The sequence below is a fragment of the Ranitomeya variabilis genome, chromosome 4, assembly GCF_051348905.1.
Source record: "Ranitomeya variabilis isolate aRanVar5 chromosome 4, aRanVar5.hap1, whole genome shotgun sequence".
Classification (NCBI taxonomy): Eukaryota; Metazoa; Chordata; class Amphibia; order Anura; family Dendrobatidae; genus Ranitomeya; species Ranitomeya variabilis.
This window is the reverse complement of record NC_135235.1, coordinates 431,982,438-431,992,152: the sequence shown is the minus strand read 5'-3', so window position 1 is coordinate 431,992,152 and position 9,715 is coordinate 431,982,438. Positions and strand designations below refer to the sequence as shown.

Here is a 9,715-nt window from a genome sequence, read left to right as displayed (position 1 = left end):
TCCCCACCTGCAGAACCACTTCTTTATTGAGTGTATTTTGATAATTGTCAATAATTTCCATCTGTTGTCTATTCCATTTGCACAGCAGCATGTGAAATTGATTGTCAAACAGTGTTGCTTCCTATGTGGACATTTTGATTTCACAGAAGTTTGATTTACTTGGAGTTATATTCTGTTGTTTAAGGGTTCCCTTTATTTTTTTGAGCAGTGTATATAATGGGTGGGCTGTGGTGGACATCATACTGTATTGGTTGCTGTGGTGACCATCATACCGTGTGAGGAGGGGTACAGCTTGGAGAAAGCAGTGTGTTGGACATTATGATAGCATAGTGTAAAGAGGGGGCAGCTTGAAATGGGGCACAGTATGGAAAGAGGTTAGCGTGGGGGGAATAGTGTGGAGATGTAGTATGTGTAAGGTAAAACAGTAGGGACAGCCATGGTGTAGGCTGTGGTTCATAAGGGTGGACAGTGTGGCAGTTAACACTGATAATGGCAGAAAGTAAGGTGGTTATAAATCATTAAGGCCGTCATTGTGGAGGTCATATGCTATTGGACTCTTATTTAGGGCACAGTATGGACAGTTATTTTTGTGCATAGAACATTTGAATAACACTTTTTTTCTTTTTTTTTTAAGGACACCGTGTTGGGATGTGCTGCAGAAAACCGGAGAAGAGGGAAGTTTGCAGAGAAGAGCTGTGGATGTGAAAAGTCATCATGGCTTCAGGTCACGATGGAGACGAAAAAAAAGGGAACAACTCAATCAGAGAAAAGGTACCTGAATGTAAATGGTTTTGCATGATTTTGCTTGCGTATCATCGGACTAACTGTGGTTCCTATATGGTCCACAATCTCACAGTATCTCCTTACCATTATTAACCTTTTTCTGACATCAGACGTACTATCCCGTCGAGGTGACCTGGGCCCGTATCACCATCGACGTGATAGTACGTCATATTCGATCAGCTGCGCTCACGGGGGGATCGCAGCCGGGTGTCAGCTGATTATCACAACTGACATCCCACACCGTCACGGACCACTCACGGCACTTTAAACTTTAATCCCCGGAACACTGCGATCAAGCAAGATCGCAACGATCAAACAAAATTGCAGCGTTCCAGTGGCATAGGGAAGCATCCCTGCGCGCTTCCCTGAGACCCTCATGTGATCGCGTTGTTCCGTGGGTCTCCTCCTGTCTCCTCCCTGCCTGCCCCCGGATCCAAGATGGTCGCGGGGTCCTTCCGGGTCCTGCAGGGAGGTGGCTTGTCAGTGCCTGCTGAGAGCAGGTGCCGGCAAGCCTCCTGCACTGCCTGTCAGATCGCTGATCTGACACAGCGCTCTGCAAAGTGTCAGATCAGCAATCTGACACTATATAGTGATGTCCCACCTAGGGACAATGTAAAAAAGTTAAAAAAAAAATATTACACTGTGTAAAAATATTTTTAAAAAATTCCTAAATAAAGAAAAAAAATAAAAATAAATATTGTTCCAATAAATACATTTCTTTATGTAAATAAAAAAAAAAAACAATAAAAGTACACATACACACCGCTTCTGTAACGACCCGACTTATAATACTGTCCCACTAGTTAACCCCTTCAGTGAACACCGTAAAAAAAAAACAAAAAAAAAAGAGGCAAAAAACAATGATTTATCATCATACCGTCGAACAAAAAGTGGAATAACACGCGTTCAAAAAGACGGATATAAATAAACATGGTACCGCTGAAAATGTCATGTTGTACCGCAAAAAAAGAGCTGCCATACAGCGTCATCAGCGAAAAAATAAAAAAGTTATAGTCCTCAGAACAAAGCGATGCAAAAATAATTATTTTTTATGTAAAATAGTTTTTTTATGGTATAAAAGTGCCAAAACATAAAAAAAATGATATAAATGTGGTATCCCTGTAATCGTTCTGACCCCAAGAATAAAATTGCTTTATCAATTTTACCAAATGCGGAACGCCCCCCCCAAAAGAAATTAATGAATTGATGGTTTTTGTTCATTTTGCCTAACAAAAATCGGAATAAAAAGCCATCAAAAAATGGCATGTGACCAAAAATGGTACCAATAAAAATATCAACTCTTCCCGCAAAAAACAAGACCTCACATGACTCTGTGGACCAAAATATGGAAAAATTATAGCTCTCAAAATGTGGTGACGCAAAAACTGTTTTTTTGTAATAAAAAGCGTCTTTTAGTGTATGACAGCTGCCAAACATAAAAACCCGCTGTAAATAGAAAATCAAACCCCCCTTTATCACAGCCTTAGTTAGGGAAAAATAATAAAATAAAAAAAGGATTTATTTCCATTTTCCCATTAGGGTTAGAGTTAGGGTTGGGGTTAAAGTTAGGGTTGGCACTAAAATTATGGTTAGGGTTAAAGTTAGGGTCAGGGTTGGGGCTAAAGTTAGGGTTAGGGTTGGGGTTTGGATTACGTTTATGGTTGGGTTAGGGGTGTGTCAGGGTTCCATCAAAGTCTGCATTCCAAAACGCCGTACTCAGGACAAATTGGACAACAATTTTTGGGGTCCAATTTCTCTGGATACCCTTGGGAAAATACAAAATTGGGGGCTAAAATATAATTTTTGTGGAAAAAGAAAATTATTTTTTATTTTCACGGCTCTGCGTTATAAACTTTAGTGAAACACTTGGGAGTTCAACGTTCTCACAACACATCTAGATAAGTTCCTTGGGGGGTCTAGTTTCCAATATTGGGTCACTTGTGGGGGGTTTGTACTCTTTAGGTACATCAGGGGCTCTGCAAACGCAACATGACGCCCGCAGAACATTCCATCAAAGTCTGCATTCCAAAACGTCACTTCTTCCCTTCCGAGCCCCGACGTGTGCCAAAACAGTGGTTTACCCCCACATATGGGGTATCAGCGTACTCAGGACAAATTGCCCAAAAATTTTTGGGGTCCAATGTATCCTGTTACCTTTGGTAAAATGAAACAAATTGGATCTGAAGTAATTATTTTGTGAAAAAAAGTTAAATGTTAATTTTTTTTAAACATTCCAAAAATTCCTGTGAAGCACCTGAAGGGTTAATAAACTTCTTAAATGTGGTTTTGAGCACTTTGAGGGGTGCAGTTTTTAGAATGGTGTAACTTTTTTTAATTTTTTATCATATAGACCCCTCAAAGTGACTTCAAATGTGATGTGGTCCCCAAAAAAATGGTGTTGTAAAAATGAGAAGTCGCTGGTCAACTTTTAACCCTTATAACTCCCCAACAAAGAAAAATTTGGGTTCCGAAATTGTGCTGATGTAAAGTAGACATGTGGGAAATGTTACTTATTAAGTATTTTTGTGACATATCTCTGTGATTTAAGGACATGAAAATTCAAATTTGGAAAATTGCGAAATCTTCAAATTTTTTGCCAAATTTCCATTTTTTTCACAAATAAACACAAATAATATCAAAGAAGTGTAAAATATATATAAATGTTATATTTGCGCTAAAAATATCAGTCTAAAAATATAAATAAATAAATATGCATAACACCCTTAGAACAGAGTATTAATAGGGTGCTTCAGTATACCTTGCTCCTGGTGCGCTGAATATAAACCTGAATCTCCTGATGGTACGGGATCCTTGTGAGTGCTGTCCTTGAATGCCGCTCCTTGAATAGCCCGAGGTGGCTTATGAAAAAAGCTAGAACGCAAAGTCCCAATGTATCTGGGGGTCGCTGTCCCGGCCGGTGACAGGCGTATCTCCCCGCAAAAAGACTGAACAAACACATGCCGTGCACAGGCACAGAAAAGCTCTACTAGAAACAGCAGAGCCGGCAAGGTGCAGGAAGACTGCGGGACCTTGCGTGACGTCACTGTCACGTGATGAGTCACGTGACCGGCTACGGAACGCACACCAGACCAAAAACCAACGCGTTTCGGAATCGCTGATTCCTTCTTCAGGGATCCCTGAAGGGTGTTATGCATATTTATTTATTTATATTTTTAGACTGATATTTTTAGCGCAAATATAACATTTATATATATTTTACATTGCCTACCATTTGATGAATAGGGTGGTTTTCATCATCATATTTGCTGCAAATTTATTCAGTTTTCGGGCAGCGCCCTCTGGACTCCTATTTATTTTTATTAATATCAAAGAAGTGTTACCACTATCATGAAGTACAATATGTCACGAGAAAACATTGTCAGAATCACCAGGATCCGTTGAAGCGTTCCAGAGTTATATCCTCATAAAGGGACAGTGGTCAGAATTGTAAAAATTGGCCCGGTCATTAATGTGCAAACCACCCTTGGGGGTAAAGTGGTTAAGGACATACTGAGAGTTGTAGGCTTACGTGATACAAATTTGTATGGGGCTTACTTGATATTGCAATTGATTGGTGTCTGGGCCGGACTGGCCATCTGGCAATTCTGGCAAATGCCAGAAGGGCCTGTCTGGTCATGGGCTGCCTTGTCTGCGACATGGGCAACAGAATCGGTATTCTCAAGATACCCATACTGTTAAGAGTTGTGATGGAGCACAAAGTTGCTGACTCCATCACTTACCCCAGCAGGCCACGGGTATCATTAGAAATATTGGTCTTGTAGAAAATCTTCCTTTCCTCCATCCAGGGTAATATATCCCATCTGGTTCATGGGGACGGGTACAACATGGGCCTGTGTGATTTCAAATGCCAGGACTGAATTTCAGCCCCAGTCCGTACCTGATTGGTGTACTGAGCTTGGTTCTTGTATTCATGTACTGCAGATATTACCACACAGGGGACAGTGACAAACACGAGAGGGACAAGGAATAAACACAAAACTTAGCTTCCAGACTCTGCTGCCAAGCTCCACACCGCAGAACAAACAGAAACAGGACTCCAAACTCCAGAAGTAGCTGACACCAGAGAGCTGCAACTGCAGGGCTGGTCTCCACAGAGAAACTCTATCACAGTCAGCTGATGCATCAGGTGATCATTTAAAGGATGGTGGGAGTGGTCACCACCCACATCTGCTTACTTAGCAACTTACTTAGCAACTTACTTAGCAGCTACAGCAGGGAAACTGACATTAACCCCCACTGGCCTGAAAAGGAACAAAACTACATTTAATTTACAGAGGAACCAGAGCTGCCACGCATCCAGAATTCTGTCATGACAGATACAGACTTTTTCCTGTACCACTCATTGAAGAAAGTGCCTTCTAAAGGTTGGCAGTAGGTTTGGGAGTTGATTTTTGGTCCATCTTCAAAGGTTGTACTTGCCCAGCTTTATTAATTCCAGCCCATAGCAGTACCCCAACTCCACGTTGCTGACATCTGGGTTGAAGTGAAGGTCTCTGTCTATTACAGATCTAGCCAAGGGCCCATCCATCTGGTCTATCAAGAGTCACTCTCATCTCATCAGTTCATAAAAGCTTTGAAAAATCTGTCATCAGACATTTCTTGGCCTAGGCTTGATGTTTAAACCTTTGTGTCTTGTTCAGTGGTGGTTGAGTTTTAGCCTACCTTACCTTGGCCATGACTCTAACCACTGAACACCTTTTAGTTCTGGCTACTTCAGGGAGGATGCAGATCTGCCATATGACAGCACTAGAGTTTAATGGGTTTCTGGACTCCTCATATTTGATTCTACTCAAATATTTGGCCATCAATGTGCTTTTTTTTTCTTCTTAATAGATTTTTGGGGATCCTGTTGACTATTGCCAACAAATCTTTTGATGCTTCTAATATTCTTCATCCAATTAGCATGCACTTTATATGACTTGGAGCTGGAAAATCTACAGAAAAATGATATGTTTAAAATACTCGCCTAATAATTTTGCACACACTGTAGGTCTGTTAGGCCATGTCAAAGAGACGTTCCTCTTCTTCTCCTTCCTTTTCTCACTGGAATGTGAGTTACATTGCTGTGGTTCACATCCGTGAAGTGACACTGATTGAAAGAGGTCCCAGACTAGTCTGCTGACCGTAGGAAGGGAGAGCAGGGACATTTATAGTGATTTTTAAACCTTTACATTTAACACTTAGGGCTAATACAGGCATTATTAAGCAAAGTATTAGGTGGCTGATAAATACTAATAAATTCTAGGGCTAATTCCTGATGATGATGACAGGTGCCTTTTATGGGCTTATTAAGGGTATGTTTCCACGTTCAGTGTTTGCAGCGCTTTGGACGCAGCTCCGTTCAAAGCACCACCAGCTTTTGTACGACCGGTGATTTCGCATGTGTTATTTGAACCATGTGGAATCATCGCATCCTATACATAAGACGGTGCTATTTATCTTGCGGAGACTGAGCATCTCCGCAAGATAAATAGAAATGCTGCAGTCTATAAAGACGCGCCGCATGTGCGTATACGCAGGTCTGACACCTGCGTCTTTGAACTCATAGTGGAGATGGGATTTCATAAAATCCCATCCGCTATGCTGTAACATCTGACTGCTGTATGCAGCGTCCAATCCACAGCAAATATTGAACGTGGAAACATACCCTAATGCTGCAAAGCATGGTCTAGAAATAAAAAACAAGCATACTCAGCCACTGATCCTCCATAACCGTGGCTGGGTCCACTCTCAAACTCCTTGCTTCCCTTTCTGGCAGAGAGGAGCATGTGACTTTTGCAACAATGGATGGACAAACCCTTTAATGAAAATTCTGCAGACTTTGCAATGGTTATTATTTAATCGAACAGCAGTGCATATAGGCGAACATACCGCATGCGCAGTCCGCACGGCTGCATCGGGGCCTGGAAGTGGAGGAGGGCCCCTGCAGCGTGGCTAATAGTGAGGGCAATCTGGCCTGTTTATCTGGCTCCGGGGCCCCCTTGGCAAGATTGCCCTCATGTGCGGCGGGCAGGGAGAGATGCCTGCAGCTCCGCTGCCTACAGGAGAAAATAGCAGCGGAGCTTCAGCGATCTGACCTGCTTCCTGCCCGCGCTTCCTCTCACACAGACAGCAGCGCCGCTGGATGACATCATCATTCAGCTGCTGGCTGTGCCAGAGAGAGGAAGGCGACGGGGTGATGCTGCGGCTTAGCAAAGCATACGGAGAGGTGAAAGGTGCTGTGTGTGTACATGTGTGTGTGTGTGTGTGCGCGTGCGTAGCGCTGCGGAGGAATGTGCAGAGAAGTGAATGGTGCTGTGTCTCTGTGTGTGTAGGGGGAGGAGAGGGCAATGATGGGGAGAAGACAATGATGGGGTAATGGAGAGGGCAATGATGGGGATGGTGGGGGATGAGGAAATGATGGAAGTGGTGGAATAGGCAATGATGGTGGTGGGGGAGACGGCAATGATGGAGGTGGTGGAAAGGGCAATAATGGGGAGTTGAGGGGTGAGGAAATGAGGGAGGGGATGGAATGGGCATGGATGGTGGTAGTGGAAAGGACAATGATGGTGGTGGAGGGGGGAAATGATGGAGGTGGTGGAATGGGCAAGGATGGTCATGGTGGAAAGGACAATGATGGTGGTGGAGGGGGGAGGAAATGATGGAGGTGGTGGAATGGGCAAGGATTGCCATGGTGGAAAGGACAGGGATTTTGGAAAGGACAATGATGGTGGTGGTAAGGGCAATGATGGGGATGGTGGGGGAAGAGGAAGTGATGGATGTGGAAAGGGAAATGATGGGGATGGTGGGGGAGGAGGAAATGATGGAGGTGGTGGAATGGGCAATGATGAGGGTGGTGGAGGAGAAGGCTGTGATGGAGGTGGTGAAAAGGGCAATGATGGGGGTGATGGAGAGGGCAATGATGGGAGTGGTAGGGGAGAAAGCAATGATTGAGGGGGTGGAAAGGTCAATGATGGGGTGGTGGGGGAAAAAGCAATGATGGCGGTGGTGAAAAGAACAATGATGGGGGTAGTGGGGGAGAATGCAATGATGGTGGTCGTGGAAAAGATGATAATGGGGGTGTGGGGGAGGAGGAAATTATCGAGGTGGTGGAAAGGACAATTATAGGGTAGTGGGAGAAAAAGCAATGCTGCAGGTGGTGGAAAGAACAATAATGGGGGAGGTAGGGGAGAATGCAATGATGGTGGTGGTGGAAAGGACAATGATGGTGGTGGTGGAAAGGGCAGTAATGGGGGTGGAAAGAACAATAATGGGGGAGGTAGGGGAGAATGCAATGATGGTGGTGGTGGAAAGGACAATGGTGGTGGTGGTGGAAAGGGCAGTAATGGGGGTGGTGGGGGAGGAGGAAATGATGGAGATAGTGGAATGGGCAATGATGGGAGTGGTGGGAGAAAAGACAATGAAGGGAGTCGAAGGGGAGGAGGAAATGATGGAGGTGGTTGAATGGGTAATAATATGGGGCGGTAGAGGGGAAAGCAATGATAGTGGTGGTGAAGAGGGCAATGATGGAGGTGGTGAAGAGGGCAATAATGGAATGCGGGGGGAGGAGGACAATTAGGGATGTGGGGATTGGGAAGGGAGGAAGGGGGATTTATAATGGGCTTAGGTACAAGAGGAGGTGGAGGAAGACATTATTATCACTTATAATATCTAACACAGTCCCTTAGTATAGAATGTACGTACTTATTATGTATAACACAGGCCCTTAGTTGCATAGTTTCCTCTTATTATGTATAACATCATCCCTTATTACGGACCATCCTCTCTAGTTATACATGTATATGGTGTCATCCCTTATTATATAGCTTCCTTTGCTGTTATGTACTGTACTGTCTCTTACAGAGTGTATTTTTGTTAATTTTGTTATTCACAGCCCCCTCTTTTATTACATAGTCCCCTCTCTTTTTAGGTATAAAATCACTGCTGATGGAGGATTCAACCACCAGACGACCAGTTTATCAGCTCCTCCATTAGAAAAGAAGCTGTCCCATGCTCCGTTAGCCATCATTGCATTATACAGCTAACAAGACAGGATGGTATGTAATAAAAAACAGGGCTCTATATAATCCAATATGTAAGGGACGGTACTGTACATAACAAGAGAGGGCACTGTATAATAAGGGACGGCAATATACATAATAAAGGAGACTGTAATATATACATATATGTGTGTGTGGCTATATGTGTATGTATGTATATATATATATATATATATATATATATATATATATATATAATTGTCTAAGGGGTACTTCCGTCTTTCTGTCCTCAACTTCTGTAACGGAAATCCCGCGTCGCTGATTGGTCTCGCCAGCTGCCTGTCATGGCTGCCGCGACCAATCAGCGACGGGCACAGTCCGATTAGTCCCTCCCTACTCCCCTGCAATCAGTGCCCGGCGCCCGCATACTCCCCTCCGGTCACCGCTAACACAGGGTTAATGCCAGCGGTAACGGACCGCGTTATGCCGCGGGTAACGCACTCCGTTATCGCTGCTATTAACCCTGTGTGTCCCCAACTTTTTACTATTGATGCTGCCTATGCAGCATCAATAGTAAAAAGATCTAATGTTAAAAATAGTAAAAAAACAAAAAACCTGCTGTTCTCACCCTCCGTCGTCCAACCATGCGCTCGTGCCTGCCGCCTTCTTCCGTTCCCAGAGATGCATTGCAAAATTACCCAGAAGACTTAGCGGTCTCGTGAGACCGCTAAGTCTTCTGGGTAATTTCGCAATTCATCCTGGAAACGGAAGATGGCAGCAGCCGCGCATGCATCGCCAGAGCTTCGGTGGATCCCGGCGGGTGAGTATATAACTATTTTTTAATTTAATTATTTTTTTTAACAGGGATATGGTGCCCACACTGCTAAATACTGCGTGGGCTGTGTTATATACCATCTGGCTGCTATATACTA

General features: G+C 43.7%; 1 long non-coding RNA gene across 1 annotated transcript in view; it reads left to right on the top strand.

The window, feature by feature from the left end:
- The first annotated feature begins 403 nt into the window (after positions 1–403).
- The window catches only part of LOC143768981 (uncharacterized), a 50,454-nt gene continuing 41,142 nt past the window's right edge, over positions 404–9,715 (top strand). Inside the window, exons 1-2 of the long non-coding RNA XR_013214147.1 lie at positions 404–771; positions 8,714–8,840. This is a non-coding gene — a long non-coding RNA (uncharacterized LOC143768981). The remainder of the gene's footprint in view (positions 772–8,713; positions 8,841–9,715) is intronic.